Below are 16,246 nucleotides of genomic sequence, written 5' to 3'. Positions count from 1 at the left end.
TCAGGAGGGACCAGTCCCTGAAAAATGACATCATGCTAGGTAAAGTGGAGGGTCAGGGAAAAAAAAAGGAAGACCCCCCAATGCAATGGATTAGCACAGTGGCAGCAGCAATGAGCTCAAGCTTAACAACAATTGTGAAGATGGTGTAGGACTAGATAGTTTTTCATTCTGTTGTGTATAAGGTCATTATGAGTTGTAACTGACTCAGCAATACCCAGCAACAATAACAACAACAACGGAGTTGAATACGATAATGATCTCAGGATAAGTGTGGTTGTGGTGATGGTGGTGGTTACGTGTTGTAGAGTTGGTTCAGAGTTATAACAACCCTACATAGGGTTTCTGAGGCTGTAAATCTTTACAAGAGCAGAATGCCTCATCTTTCTCCAACTGATCAGCTAGTAGAATTGAATTGCTGACCTTGCAGTTTCCCAGACAACTCATAATCCACTAAACTACCAGAGCTTCTTAGACAAGGTTATAGTTGGTGTAAAGTTGTGAGTTTTGATTATTGTCTTACTCTTTTGCTCCTAGAGACCTGTAGTTGTGTCTTAAGTAGTCATTTACAAGTTTTTAAAACCCTAGATATTACTCCACTAGGATGCAGATCATAATTTTTGTGAACTATATTATTGCAACTGACTGGATTGTCCCATAAAAGTAAGGTCCTAAGCATTCAAATCCAGAAAATGAATTTTTGAAGGTATTTGTTTATACCTTTAGAGTGTCTGTATTAGTGTCTCCAACAAATATATGTGACTGCACCCACAAATTTTTACACACACCTATCCTGGTGTGGCATTGCAGGATAATACACTGGACTGCAAGGTCAGTTTGAGCCACAAGTTTGGTGGTTCAAACCCACCACCAGCTGCTCCTTGAAAACTCTATACAGTGTCACTATGAGTTGGAAATGACTTGACGGCACTTAACAACAACAACATAGGCACGTCTCAGAATCCTCGTGTGGCACTGCAGGATAACAATGAAATTCAAGGTCAGTTTGAACCACAAGGTCGGCATTTCAAACTCACCAGCCGCTCCTCAGAAACCTTATACCGGATTTCTGTGAGTTGTAACTGACTTGATGGCACATAACAACAACATAGATACTTCTCACCAATGTACACATATATCATTATGTCTATAACTATTCCTATTTGCTCAATCATTTGTTTTTACCTTGGTTGTACTGTGCTTACTACATCCACATTTGGTTCCACTTTTCCCCTTCTCATATAAATAAATAATACCATTAAGTCTTTATGATCTAAAGCACACTTTCCCTTCCCCTCCTACTCCCTGATAATCACCAATGAGCATTGTTCTTTCTTTATCTATCTGTTTTTGTCTTCTTATAAAAGAGGGATCATGCAATATTTATCTTCAACTTTACTTAACTTATTTCATTTAGCATTATGCCCTCAGATTAATCCATGTTACATTTTGTAAACTCATCATTAGAATAATAATGAATATATAGTTGGGTAGTATTTCATTGTATATATGTACCAGAATTACCACAACTACTTTGGAGGATGGTGGCTCATGAAAATTTTTATCTAAGAATTCATTTCAAAGGCCTTACCTCTTTCCATCCCTTGAGCAAGCACACTGACTATATAGACAACCTGTTCAACTCCTTTGTTCTGGAAGCGCAAATGGAAAGGACCATCTGCTCACATTTTAAGATTAATACCATAGATTATTGCTGTTGTTAAGTGTCATAGAGTTGGTCCCAACCCATATTGACCCTGTCTATATAGGATTTCTGAGGATCATCTGGTAAGCTTGAACCACTGACCTGGGGTTCAAATAGACTTTTCAGTCCAGTGTATTAACCCACAGCACCACACCCAGACTCCATGCCATAGATTAGTAATGTCCTATTTTAGTTTTCTTTTCATTTCTTTGCTCTTTTCTTATTCTTTCTTAAAAGCATTAAATTAACATCTCTGGGAGTCCTGAAGTGGGCTGTGGGTTAATGCACTGGGCTGAAAAGTCTGTTTGACCCACAAGGTCAATAGTTCAAACTCATGAGTTGCTCCTCAGAAAGCCTATATAGGGTCGCTGTGGGTCAGAGCCAACTCTACCGCATTTAACAACAACAAAATACCTAGGAGTCCTGGCAAGGCACTGTAGACTAAGCAGTGGACTGTTAACTGCAAGACGGATGGTTCAAACTCACCAGCCTCTCCTTGGAAACCCTATATTGTATCATTACGAGTTGGAGCCAACACAACAGCATACAACAACAACATATGCTTAAGTATTTTTGCATTTGAAGTAATCCTCTTTCAGCTACCTGAATTTCTTAATTAAGAGTAGTAAGAAAAGAAGAAGAAAAAAAATGGGAAGGAGTACAAAAGAAATACTGAGTTTCTGTGATCATAAGGCATTCATTTCAGAAGCTGAATCATCATTATGTTCAGGCATAAGGAACTTAAATAGTCATAATGCCCAAAAGTCTCAAGGCATTAAGGAGGAAGAAAAAGAAGTACTGGGAGGTAACATTTACAAATACCTATTTGAATCAGACACCAATAATATTTATTTTATCAAAGTCTACTTGAGTCAGGCACTATGACAATTATTTTGTATTAGCATTTTCTCTATTTAATCCTTTCACAATGCAAGTTGGTAAGTTTCCAAAAATAAAGACACTCAGAACAAATAAGTGCTTCTTTCAGCTACATGAGATATCACAACCCAAACCAAAAGTAACTAACTCAGTTTGTCAGTTTGGACCAATTCTGAGCCACCTGGAAATATTTCACTGAACTTTCCTGAGCTCCAGATAACAATTTAGAAGCACTGCCCTTATGAGCTCAAAAATCATTAATAGTTCTGTCAATATGAAGTTGAATAGAAAATACAGCCTGATGTATGGATGAAGAAATAATTGATGCCCTTGAATTTATGATGTTGATAAAGAATACTACATATACCACAGACTGCCAGAGTTGGCAACACAGCTCTAAGATAACTGTTATTATAGCAAAGTGTAACCATACCAGTAACTAGGTAATGAATGGAAACCATTGCTAAGTCAATTGCTTCTTCAACTTTGAGGGACTCTGTTGTAATTCATTCAGTGAGGTCATATCTTCTCTTCATTATGGGCCATCAAGTTGATTTCGACTCATACTGACACCATCTACAACAGAATGAAACACTTATTGGTCCTGTGCCATCCTCATAATTGTTTCTATATTTGACTCCATTTTTGGTATCCATTGTGTCAATTCATCTCATTAGGAGTCTTCCTCTTTGTCACTTTAGAAGTATGATAGGGACTTTTCATTCCTGATAATATGTCCAAAGTACAAGAGATGAAGTCTTGTCATCTTCTCTTCTAAGGAGCATTCTGGTTGTACTTCTTCCAACACAGATTTGTTCATTCCTCAGACTGCCCATGGTATATTTAACATCCTTTACCAACACCATAAATTCAAGGACATCAATTCTTTTTTGGTCCTCCTTATTCATTGTCAACCTTTCACATTCATATGAAGTGACTGAAAATACTGGGCCTTTGGTCAGTACCATCAGATCTACTATTGTTTCTTCCCAGTTGGATAAGTTTAAATACAAAAAGATTAATTTCATAAACATATCATAAGGCCATTTATCCTCTACCATTAGAATTAAGAACTAAACAGTTAAGCCTTTGCTGGAACCACTATGTTGGACAATGAAATTTAATTTAATATTGAATTCATATTTAAATATTTTAAGATATTGTAGCAATGACTAGAGTTTCACAAAATCATCTTCAGAACCTTTGCAATAGAGTGGTCTACTATCACCAAGAAACAAAAGCCAGCAGTGGAATGCGTCTTTTGTACCTATAATCCCTACACTCTGAAGCTTCCAGATCCAGAGGAAGATTAGTGCCAAGACCCACAAAGATTGCTAAGAAATGTTGGGTCTACAGAAATCCTCAAGGACTTTTCTCCACAGCCAACAAATAGAGAATACTTTCCCCTAGAGCTGGCACTCTGACTTTGGACTTCTAGCCTCCTAAACTATGAGAAAATAAATTTCTGTACGATAAAGTCACAAATTTGGTTGGTTTCCTGAGAGTAAATGACAGAATATGGAATGGAAATATCCTCAATAAACAATCAAGAAAAAGTTCTAAAGTCAACCAGCAGTTAGAAAATTAATGCTTATAGACAGCTGGGATTCTCAAGGGCCAGTATTGAAGTACTATCAGAAAAAAAGGAGTTCTAGTGTGGCATTGTGGGTTAATGTGCTGGACTGTGAGGTCAACTTGAACTGCAAGGTTGGTGGTTTAAACTCACCAGCTGCTCCTCAGAAACCCTGTACAGGGTTGCTATGAGTCAGAACTGACTTGATGACACTTAATAACAACAACAGGATAAGCATTCAACAATCAACAGTGCTCATTACAATGAGATGCTCACTGAAGAGCTAAAGCCTAAACTTTGGATTAAGCTCAAAGGACTGCTATCCCATGGCATTGTGATCTTTCATGATCTGCCCAGATGGTTGACACTCTACAAAAACTCCCTCTAGTCCTGATCTTGCTCCACCAGACTATGACCCGTTTGGTCCCCTGAAAACAGTCCTTTGAGGATGAAGTGAAGACAATGGTGTATTAGTGACTCACAGCTCAGTGTAAAACGTTTTTTAACAAGGGAATATAAAAGATGGACAAAGTGTATTGAAAAGCAAGGAGATTATGTCAAAAAGTGATGTGTTCACACCAGCAATAACAGCAAAGATCAAAAAAGTAGAGGACAATAAATGCTGGAGAGGATATGGAAAGACTGGGATGCTCCTGCATTGCTGATGGGATTGCAAAATGGTCCATCCTCTCTGGAAAGCAATATGGCACTTCCTCAGAAGTTTGGAAATGGAAATACCTTATGATCCAACAATTCCTCTACTTGGTATTTACCCACAAGAAATACGAGCCATAACATATGCACATCGATGTTCATAGCAACACTTTACAATAGCAAAAAGATGGATACAGTCTAACTACCCATCAACTGAAGAATGGATAAACAAACTGTGGTACATACACACGGTGGAATATTATGCTACCTTGAAGAATAACAAGGAAGCTGCAAGCCACCGCATAACATGGATGAACCTTGAGGACATTTCACTGAGTGAAATTAGTCAGTCACAAAAGGAGAAATACTGCATAGGACCACTATTGTAAAAGACTAAGAAAAAGAATCCATACTAAAGGGGGGGATTCTTTGCTGGTTACCAGGATGAGGGGGTGGAATGAGGGGAGGGAGGGAAAGGTTGAGCACAGGGTAGGAGATAGACACAGGATAGTTTGGGTGCTGGGGAGGGGGGCATTACACAAGAAGGGGGAGAGGGGTGGAAGAACAAGGTGGATCGAAGAACAATTAGGCAAGTTTCTATGGGCTAAGTGGGACAGAGGTAAATAATGATATATGCACAACCTTGGAACAACAGAGCTCTGTGATACAGGGATTGAGGCATGGTTGGAATGGGCAAAAGGGAGGAAATAATGTTAAGATTCTTGGCTGTCTTTTGAATCTTGGTTTCCCTGGCATACCATTATAAAATAAACTTGAGGGGGAAAGAAAGGAATAGCCAGAAATATTACCATTGAAAGCTTGTAAGTCCATCTTCTGCCTATAACTGATTGGAATATCTAAAATGAGGCTACAACTTGCCCAGTGAAGGAGGCTTCCTGTGGAGTCTCTGTGTTGCTTAAGACCATAGGTGGAATCCTGAACCCCATCCAGAATTTTCTGAGGTGGGAAATTTCCACTCGAAAGGACAAGCAGACCAGTCTGGAGTGGCTAGAAGAACAGAAGATACTTCTTGAAAGAAAGAATGACAGGAAAAATACGAAACAATAACGGCAGTCTGACTGACTACTACAAGAACAAGCAAGTTGCTTGCCCAGGATACATCAAGGCAAGCAGTCAGGTCCCCTCAAGGCAAACCCCCATCTAAGACTTAGTCTCAATGGGAATACATGAGCAAACATGTCATCTGGCTGGTGACTACATTGGTCACTGATAAGGGGAAGTGAGGGAAAAACAGCAATGAAGCTGCGAGCTAAGTCCTACCATGTTCAATAGACTCCTGTGAACCCAGGTGGAGACATGGTTGGCCAGCAGCATGGCAAGACCTAGGAATTCCTGGGCCCAAAGAGAGTGACATAGCCACAGAGGACTAGAGTGGAGAGTGAAGTGTTAGGTGATAAGAAGAGAGGGCATATGCACAAGAACACCCACACTTGCAGATAATACCCACTTGACCTGGCTTCAATGGCTGGATGATCAGAGCTCAACTAGAAGAAGGAAGAGGAAAAAAAGAGTAATCGGATACAATTTGATGAACTTGACTTACACCTATGGATGCAGTAGCTCAAAAGAGGAACAAATCTTTACAGCAAAGATCATTCTCACCCTCTCCATACACAGGGTAGACAGGGATGGGCAACTTGGACATTGGCTACCCAAAATGGGGGGGGGGGGGGGCTACAAAGGCAAGAAGTGACTGGCTTACAAGCTTTCAAGAGGGAGCCTAGATTCAGAGGGTGCAGAGGAAGGTAGAATCTCCACTGAGTAGTATCCAGTTTGTCTGGGAGGGACTGATGAAAGGAGATGGGATAGCACTCATAAGATACAATAGTGAATAATTACTATCAGGATTGACTGTGAGGGTTGGAAATGTAAGGTAGACATTTTGTAGCAAAAGGAGGGGAGTGGTTGACTTTGCAGTCCAGAAGCAGAGGGCCCTGGGACCATCAAGAGAGAAGAACTGAGTGTGGGACCCTACCCAGAAAGACAATGACTCCAGAGATGGAGGCACAGATGACGACCTGGAAAGATGGAGCAGTAGGAACTTAGACTCAGAGAGAGAGAGGGGCTGTGTGCTGAGCAAGCTTGCAGGGTATACCCTTTGTTTGGTTGATGATGCATGGAAAGGATTGTAACCATGGTGATGCACTGGTATATGACACGATGATGTAAAGCTAATGTTCTCCCATGTAAACTATCACATAATTCACAACCCATGTAAACTATCACATAATTCACAATAAAATATTTTTTAAAAGACACATAGATCAATGGAACAGAATTGAGAACCACCTCCCCCTCAAAAGAAGAGTAGTGTATATGTCTTTTCCAAAAGTTAATTAAAATAAATGCTACAATCAGAGTGTGGATAATTTTGACTTAACTTTGTATATTATTTATGTGTAAATAATTCAAGTTCTGTTCCACATTTTTCTCCCATTCTATCTGTGACCATCTATTGTGATTCTGGTCAGAATAGTCAGTAATGGTAGCTAAGCACCAACTAGTTCTTCTGGTCTCAGGATAAACAAGGTTGTGGGTCATGTAAACTTGGATTTTCTCTGAATTTTTGATTACTGACTGACTGTTTTACTCCTAGTGAGTAGAGACCTATAGTTTTGTCTTCGGTTGTCACTTCCAAGCTTTTAAGACCAGAGTTCTCATTAACTCCATTAGGATGTAGATCATGTTATTGTGAGAGTTTTTATGACAATAACAGAATTGTTCCATAAGAATATTACACAAAGTTTCCAAACTCATAAAAACCATTTTGGAAGGTGTTTATTTGTGCCTATGGAGTGCCTGTATTAGTATCTACAAAGGATGCATCTGCCTGCACCCACGTATTTGTTTTATATATAACCATAGATACTTTTCTTATATATACATATGAAACACGTATGCCAATATGCCTATACCCATCCCTGTGTGCTCAGATGTTTGTTTTTACTTTAGTTGTGCTGTGTTTACTACATCCACATTTGATGCCACTGTTCTCCTTACCAAATAAACAAATAACAGCAAGGCCTTTGATCATGTGGTACTTCTCAAACTTATAGTACATTGACCCAACTGCAATGAATTGTCTAACCCAGATGTTAAGCAGAGAGTGATGTGGGAAGGATGGTTAGTGTCAGAATAAGATAAAGAAGATTATAGGACAAAGAAGGAACTCTGGTAGCGTAGTCATTATGAATTGGGCTGCTAACCCCAAGGTTGGCAGTTCAAAACTACCAGCTGTTCCACGGGAGAAAGATGAGGCTTTCTGCTCCCGTAAAGATTTACAGCCTTGGAAACCCTGTGCAGAGTCGCTATGAGTTGGAATCGACTCTACAGTATTTAAAAACAATAACAACAAGGACAAAGACATGTCTGACCTCCATTTCACCTTGGGCTGATTTTGAGTTTGATTTTCTTTTCCTTTTGTGAAGCCAGAGAAAGTCAGAGATGTTCCCCTAAGAGTTTTTATAGTCTTCTTATTAAAGAAGGATCATACAGTATTTATCTTGACTTAAGCTTGACTTATTTACTTAGCATTATGCCCTCAGGTGTTATCCATGGTATTATGTTTTCTACACTCATCATTATTCTTTACCATAGCAATGGGTTGTTCTGCTTTTTGTTCTTATTATTTTATTGTCATTTAATTATCATGCTTAAGTATCGAAGCACTTTTGCATTGAAAGTAATCTCATTTTAGTTACCTGAATTTCCAAATTTGGAGTAGTAAGAAAAAAAAGTGAAAGAAGTAAGGAGGTGTCTATGTTCAGAAGGCACTCCCTTCAAGAGCTGAATGGTCATTATGTCCAGACATAATAAAGTTAAATAGTCATGATTCCCAGGACTCTTAAAGAATCAAGAAGAACAGAAAGAAGTACTGGGAAATAACATTTTCAAGTACCTAATTGAGTCAGACAGTAGTAATATTTACAAAAGCTTACCTGAGTCAGGCACTGTGTCAATTAAATTTTGTGTTAGTGTTTTCTCTATTTAATCCGCTCACATTGCAAGTTGGTGAGTTTCCAAAAGTAAAATCATTAGAACAAAAGGTGCTTCTTTTTGCTGCAGAAGCTATCACCACCCAAACCAAAAGGTAACACAGATTGGTAGTTTGGAACAATTCTAGGAAACATGGAAGAACTTCACCATACTTCAATATATCCGGATTACAATTAAGAAACACTGACTTTATGACCTAAAAGAATGAAACACTGTCTGATTCTACTCCATCCTCACAATTGTTGCTACACATGAACCCATTGTTTTTGTCACTGTGTCAACCCATCTCATTGCGGTTGTCTTCTTTTTGCTGACCCTCCACTTTACCAAACATGATGTCCTTCTCCAGGTTCTGGTCCCTCCCTATAACGTGTCTGAAATATGAGAAATGTCTGGCCATCTTGGCTTCTAAAAATCATTCTGGTTGTACTTTTTCTAACACAGATTTGTTTGTTCCTCTGGCAATCAAGGGTACCTTGACTAGTCTTCTCCAACACCTTAGCTCAAATGCATCAATTCTACTCATTGTTCAACTTTCACATGCGTATGAGGCTATTGAAAAAACAATGGCGTTAGTTAGATGCACTTTATTCTTCAGACTGACATCTTTGCTATTGAACACTTTGAAGAGGTTTGAACCACCAACTTTGTGGTTCAAACTGACCTTATGGTGGAGTGCTTATCCTACAGTGTTCTCTTATATTATTTGAATATGTCCAACATACCTTCTCATTGTTGTTGTTAGGTGCCATTGAGTCGGTACCGACTCATAGAGACCTTATGCACAACAGAACGAAACACTGCCAATCCTGGGCCAACCTCACTATCATTGCGATGCTTGAGCCCATTGATGCTGCTACTTTGCCAATTCATCTCTGATGAAGCTGAAAGTCCACAGCTTTCCATATGGATTGCATTCTCACTGTGAAGGAAACAAAAATACTCACCACTGGACCAATAAACAAAATTTTTATTAGTGGAGAAAAGATTCAAGTTGTCAAAGACTTCATTTTGCTCAGATCAACCATCAAAACTCATGGAAGCAGCAGTCAAAAAATCAAATGACATTTGCATTAGGTAATTCTGCTGCACAAGACCTTTTTAAAGTGTTGAAGAGCAAAGGTCAATTTGAAGACTAAAGTGTGCCTGACCATGGCATTTTCAATAATCCCATATGCATGTGAGAGTTGGACAGTGAATAAGTAAAACAACAGAAGGATTATGGTGTTGGGGGAGATTATTTGAAAGTACCATGGACGGCCAAAAGAACAAATAGATCTGTGTTGGAAGAAGAGCAGCCAGCGTGCTCCTTGGAAGCCAGATGATCAAACTTTGTCTCTTATACTTTGGACATTTTGTCAGGAGGGATCAGTGACAGAAGAAAGATATCATGTTTGGTAAGGTGGAAGGTGGAAAAAAAGAGGAAGACCCCAGCTAGATTAGGTGGCACAGTGGCAGTATCAATGGGCTCAAATGTAGCAATGATTTTGAGGTTGGTTCAGTACTGGCCAATGTTTCATTTTGTTGTTTATAGGGTTGCTGTGAATGGTACCAACTTGGTGGCACCTAACAACAACTACAGGATTTATCACATCAAATTATATCCTGTTGTTGATTGTGTTAAGTTATATCTCATCATCGAGATAGCTATATGACAACTGCCAAATCACTGAGAATCCTGGCCTAGTCAGGTTGATGCAAAACCTTTATTATCACACATACTAGCTCATCTTCCTCTAACGGTAAGTTATTATACTAATAAAGCTTCCAGTTTTCCATTTCTTCCACCAGAGAGAAAGGTTAATTACTCAAGGTACTTGTCACAAAACTGTAACTAAGAGTTCCTGATCGTTGGAGCAGGCATGTTCCAGAATGCAGTTAAAGAACTCATTTCCCTTTCTACAGTGACGTGAATCCGATTCAGCCTTCTGGCAAGAAAATTGAATGTTAAGTTTGTCATCAGGGCCATAGTTACTTTCCTAGACTGAAGAACACATATTTTGAAATGACTTAAGCAATGGCGGAAAACAGAAAGACAAGTCCTTCGTCACAGAGGCCCCATTCTTAGAAATCTTGCCTAATTGATTTGTCTTTTTCACTGTAAGCTTTATGTACACATTCTTGTGTTGTCTTGGAGTCAGGAGGAGAAGCAGTAGAGAATCATCCAGTAGTTGAGTCAATAATCCCTGGATTTGAAACTGCTACTTACTGTTGTGCTTCTCTGTCTCCTTCTCTTCATCTGTAAATGGGAAAGAGTACAGCTACAAACTCAGAAGAAAGCTAAACAAGATTGCAAGAAATATAAAGCTCTTTCCATTTATCAGGGAACATCATATATACCAATATGTGATAGTTATTATTATGAAAGTTATCATAGTATCAATTAATATTTTTAAATGAATAATCCAACAATTTCCATGAACTAGCATCTAAATAAATGTAATGCCCCAAACTAAATCCTTAATCCTGAACTAGAATTTATTATTGTAGTTTTCCATTTGCAATAAGGGTCACATCAGAAGATTAAAAGAGAGATCAAGTGTCCTTGTGTATATTGTCTATGTTCTTGTTTTTGTTAAGTGCCATCGAGTTGATTCTGACTCACAGTGACCCTAAAGAGGGTTTCCAAGGAGTAGATGGTGGGTTTTAATAGACAACCTCATGGTTAGCAAACTAGTGTTTATCTAGTAGCATCTCACCAGGACTCCATGTTTCGTATAGTGTCAAAAGTCTCCCACAAGAACTATTACTACTTTGCTCAGGAAAATCATATTTAATAGAAAACTTGACTAGAAGATTCTCTGATGGCTCCATCTACTGTTTAAATGCAGTCACCTGACCCAGCTGAATGATTTCAGGTGTAAAATCCTACGGTTCAGAATTCTAATCCCAGCCTCTTTATTCATTGCCTCTGATTCCTACTTGTAGTACTTCATCTGTAAAATTGGACTAATGATCCCTTCTTGTAAAATTGGTATAAAGTTAAGTAAATGGAACTACCTAAAAAGCTTCTTGCCTCACTCAAAGCAGTCTCAATATATTTATATTTCCATCCTCTTTGCAAACTAAAAGGAGCCCTGGTAGCACTACAGGGTAAGCACTGGGCTGCTAACCGAAGAGCCAGAGGTTCATAACCACCAGCTGTTCTGAGAGGAGAAGATGAGACTTTATGTTCACATAAATATTTATAGTCCCTGAAAGCCTATATAGGGTTATTATATGTCAGGATGTATTTGACGGCACTGGGGGTTTTTGGAGGGCTTGCAAATTATAGTCTGAAAATTTAATAATGTAAACATTAATATAAAATATGTATGCATATCACTGAAATACTTTAAAGTTTATAAACTGTTTTGTTGTTGTTAGGTGCCATGAAGTCGGTACTGACTCATAGTGACCATATGCACAACAGAATGAAACACCACCTGGTCCTGGGCCAACCTCATAATTGTGGCCATGCTTGAGCCCATTGATTCTACCATTTTGCAAACCCATCTTGCTGGGGATCTTCCTTTTTTTCTCTGATCCTCCACCTTACCAAACATGATATCCTTCTCCAGCGACTGGTCTCTCCTACAAAATGTCCGAAGTACAAGAGATGAAGTTTAGCAATAGAAGTCCTGAGAAATTAATCGTGTCACACAAAGCTAAGAATGCACAACACTGAGAAGTTGGACCCAGTTCTTCTGATCCGTGTCCAGCTGATAGCCCACTCTCTACTCCCCAGTGGACTTCTCATGCAGTTTTCAGAGAGATGAAACTCGTGGGAAGCCTAGGACTATGGATAGATTATTACAGTTTAAAACGTCACCAGAAGAGCTCAGGGCAGGATTTTAAATTGCAGGACAAATCATTTCTGCTTTCCTGCCGGGTCCTTATTTTATTAGAATTGACCTTTCATCTAGTTCTGATAATACACATCATATGCTGCAGGTGTTTTGCTTGTCTTGAGTATTTTAAAACGTCATGCAATATGTTCCCTTATAAAAACAGTGCTGTCGTAGTGTAGATTCCAAATCACAGCTACCCCAGGAATGTAAAAGTAGAATGGTGCATTACAGGGTTTTTTGACTGATTTGTTTGAAAGCAGATCACCAGGCCTTTCTTCTAAGGAGGCTCTGGGTGTAGTCACACCTCCAACCTTTCCATTTGAGAAGAATATGTGAACCATTTTCACCACCCAAGGACTCCTGACTTCTCCTGTTGTTGTCGTTAAGTGCCATCAAGTGAATTTCAACTCATAGCGACCCTGCATAGGGTTTATGGTGTTGGAAGAGAATATTGAAAGTGCCATGGGCTTCCAAAAGAACCAATAGATCCGTTTTGGAAGAAGTGCAGCTAGAGTGCTCCTTGGAGGCCAAGATGGCCAAACTTCGTCTCTCATACTTTGGACATATTGTCAGCAGGGACCAGTTTCTGGAGAAGAAGATCGTGTTTGGTAAGGTGGAGGGTCAGAGAAAAAGAGGAATACTCCCAGCGAGATGGATTGGCAAAGTGGCTGCATCAATGGACTCAAGCGTGGCAACAGTTGTGAGGTTAGCCCAGGACCGGACAGTGTTTCGTTTTGTTGTGCATAGGGTCACTATGAGTCAGTACTGACTTGATGGCACCTTACAACAACAACATAGGGTTTCCAAGGAGCAGCTAGTAGGCTTGGATTGCCGACCTTGTGGTTCCCAGTCGAGAGCTGAATCTACAGTGCCACACCAGAACTCCTCATAGAATATAATCAAGGAAATAACCAAGCCTCTGCTGGAATGTAAATTCTGTGAGAGCAGGAACTATAGTATGCTTTGTTTACAGAAGAATCCTAATTGCCTAGGTTGCAAGCACCTCGGCATATAGTAAGGAGCCCTGGTGACACCTTAAACACTCAGCTGCTAACTGAAAGTTCAGAGCTTCAAACTCTCCAGTCCAGCTACTGTATGCAAGGAAGCGCCAGCAGTCTGCTTCTGTAGAGATTCACTGTCTTGGAAATGCTATGGAGCGGTTCTACTCTGTAATCTAGGGTTGCTATGAGTCAGAATTGATTCAATAGCAATGTAGGGTTGTGGTTGTGGTGTGGTTTTATTTCTATTTTTTTAGGTACATAGTAAATGTACCTAGATTGATTGAATGAGCAAATTACATTAAATAAGAATGGAGTTTGTAACTTCTCATGGAAATCACTTTAGCCTGAATTGCTACTAAGCACTGGCCATTATTGTCTACCTCATCTGGACTATAACCTTTTCTAGAGCAAAGAATAACAAATTATTGATTCCATTATGAAGAATGAGAATTTTAGAATACTTAATTGTGTTTATGCAGAACTTATGCATAGACTAAGAAACAGTACTTTGAGTTTGAGCAGAAAAGGAGGAAATTGCATGGTTTTTAAATCAGAACAGGTATGCATCAAGGTTGTATCCTTTTGCCATACTTATTCAACCTGTATTTTGTTGTTGTTCAATAGCAATGTAGGTTGTTTATGCAGAACAGTTCATAGCGACCCTGTACAGGGTTTCTGAGGATTGACTGGTAAGTGTGAACTGTCGAGCTTGCAATTCAAACAATCTTGAAGTTCTGTGTTTATCCAACAGTGTAACACCAGGACATTCTGACCAAATAATTTCAAAAGCTGGACTATATGAAGAAGAATGCAGCAACAGGATTGGAGGAAGACTCATTAGCAACCTGTGATATACAGATAATACAAGTTTGCTTGACTGAAAGTGAAAAGGAATTGAAGCATTTATTCATAAAGAAAACAAACATCATCACAAGCAGACCAATAAGCAACATAATGATAAATGGAGAAAAGATTGAAGTTGTCAAGGATTTCATTTTACTTGTACCCACAATCAATGCTCAAAGAAGTAGCAGTCAATAAATCAAATGTAATAGCGCATTAACCTAATCTGCTGCAAAAGATGTCTCTAAAGTGAAGACTAAGCTGTACCTAACCCATGCCATGGTATTTTTCATCACCTTATATGCATGCAAAAGCTAGATAAGGAAGACCACACAAAAAAAAAAAATGGATGACTGAATTATAGTGTTGGTAAAGGATATAAAACTGCTAGAAGAATGAGCAAATTTGTCTTAAGTACAGTCAGAATGCTACTTAGAAGTGAAGATGGTTAGATTTTGTCTCAACTGCTTTAGGCATGTTTTTGGGAGGTACTACCTCCTGGAGAAGGACATCATGCTTGCTACTGTGTTGTTGTTGTTAAGTGCCATCAAGTCGATTTCAACCCATAGCGACCCTGTATAGTGTTTCTTAGGAGCAGTTGGTGAGTTTGAACCGCCAGCCTTGGAGTACAAAGCGACTTTGCAGTCCAATGCATTAACCAATAATGCCACACCAGGACTCCCTTGTTACTGTAGAGTATAAGAAAAAGAGAGGAGAGAGGAAGACCCTCAACAAAATGAATTGACACAGAGGTTGAGACAATGGGCTCAAACAGCAATTATTGTTTGGATGGCACCGCATTGAGACTTGTTTATTCTGCTGTGTTTGGGCTCTTTATGAGTTGGAATGGACTCAACTACATCTAACAGCAATAGAGTAAGGACTAGGTCTAGTCTCTTATGGAAAAAAAAATATTCAAATTGCATCTATTAAATACATGAATAATTCCATTTTGAGCAACTATTTTTTGTGTAAATTATCAAGTCACTTTCATAGCTACAATTTCTGGTTAGAAGAGTTTAGGCAACTTGTTCCACACCAAAGTGGATTCCTAGTGTGGTGCTAAAGGATCAGCACTAAAATGCAAACCACAAGGTGAGCAGTTCAAACCCACCAGGTTCTCCTTGGAAACCCTATACAGGGTAGAAATGAGTCTGAGATGACTTGACGGCATGGAGTCTCTAATACCAATCTTAATCTATAATCCAGTGAACATAATCTTGGCTTCCTCTATACAGGACATTGTTCCTACCCTCACCAAAGTGCTTAAAGAGTGAGGTAAATCAAGAAAAGATTACGTTAAAGAAACATTAGACTCTAAAGGAGGTCAAGGGTTTTAGAGCTATTTTACCCAAGACAAGGAGAAGCTTCCCCACAAAGACCACTTTTCCATGGCCTTATTGCTCATGTCCCTTCAGGTGAAGTTTCTTCTTCCCAGTTCCCCTTATTTCTAGGTTATTTACATTTCAGACTTTAGTTAATGTTTCTTGAAAGGGCTTTTTTATACAAAAATATTTAGAGGAAATACTGACTTAACATACCTTGCTAACATGAAAAAAATTAAAGTGATTTAAAACATTCTAATACAAAACCTCCCCAGTGAGTTGGGTAAATTTATTTTTATTGTTTTACTTTCTATTTAAAAGTTTAATTGTGAATTGAGTGAAGGTTTACAAAGCAGATCCTCACTTTTACATTCAACAAATCATATTCTTTGCTTCATTACAATGATTGAAATCCCCTCCAT

Source organism: Chrysochloris asiatica, unplaced genomic scaffold, assembly GCF_000296735.1.
Source record: "Chrysochloris asiatica unplaced genomic scaffold, ChrAsi1.0 scaffold00169, whole genome shotgun sequence".
Classification (NCBI taxonomy): Eukaryota; Metazoa; Chordata; class Mammalia; order Afrosoricida; family Chrysochloridae; genus Chrysochloris; species Chrysochloris asiatica.
Note: the sequence above shows the minus strand (reverse complement) of the source record.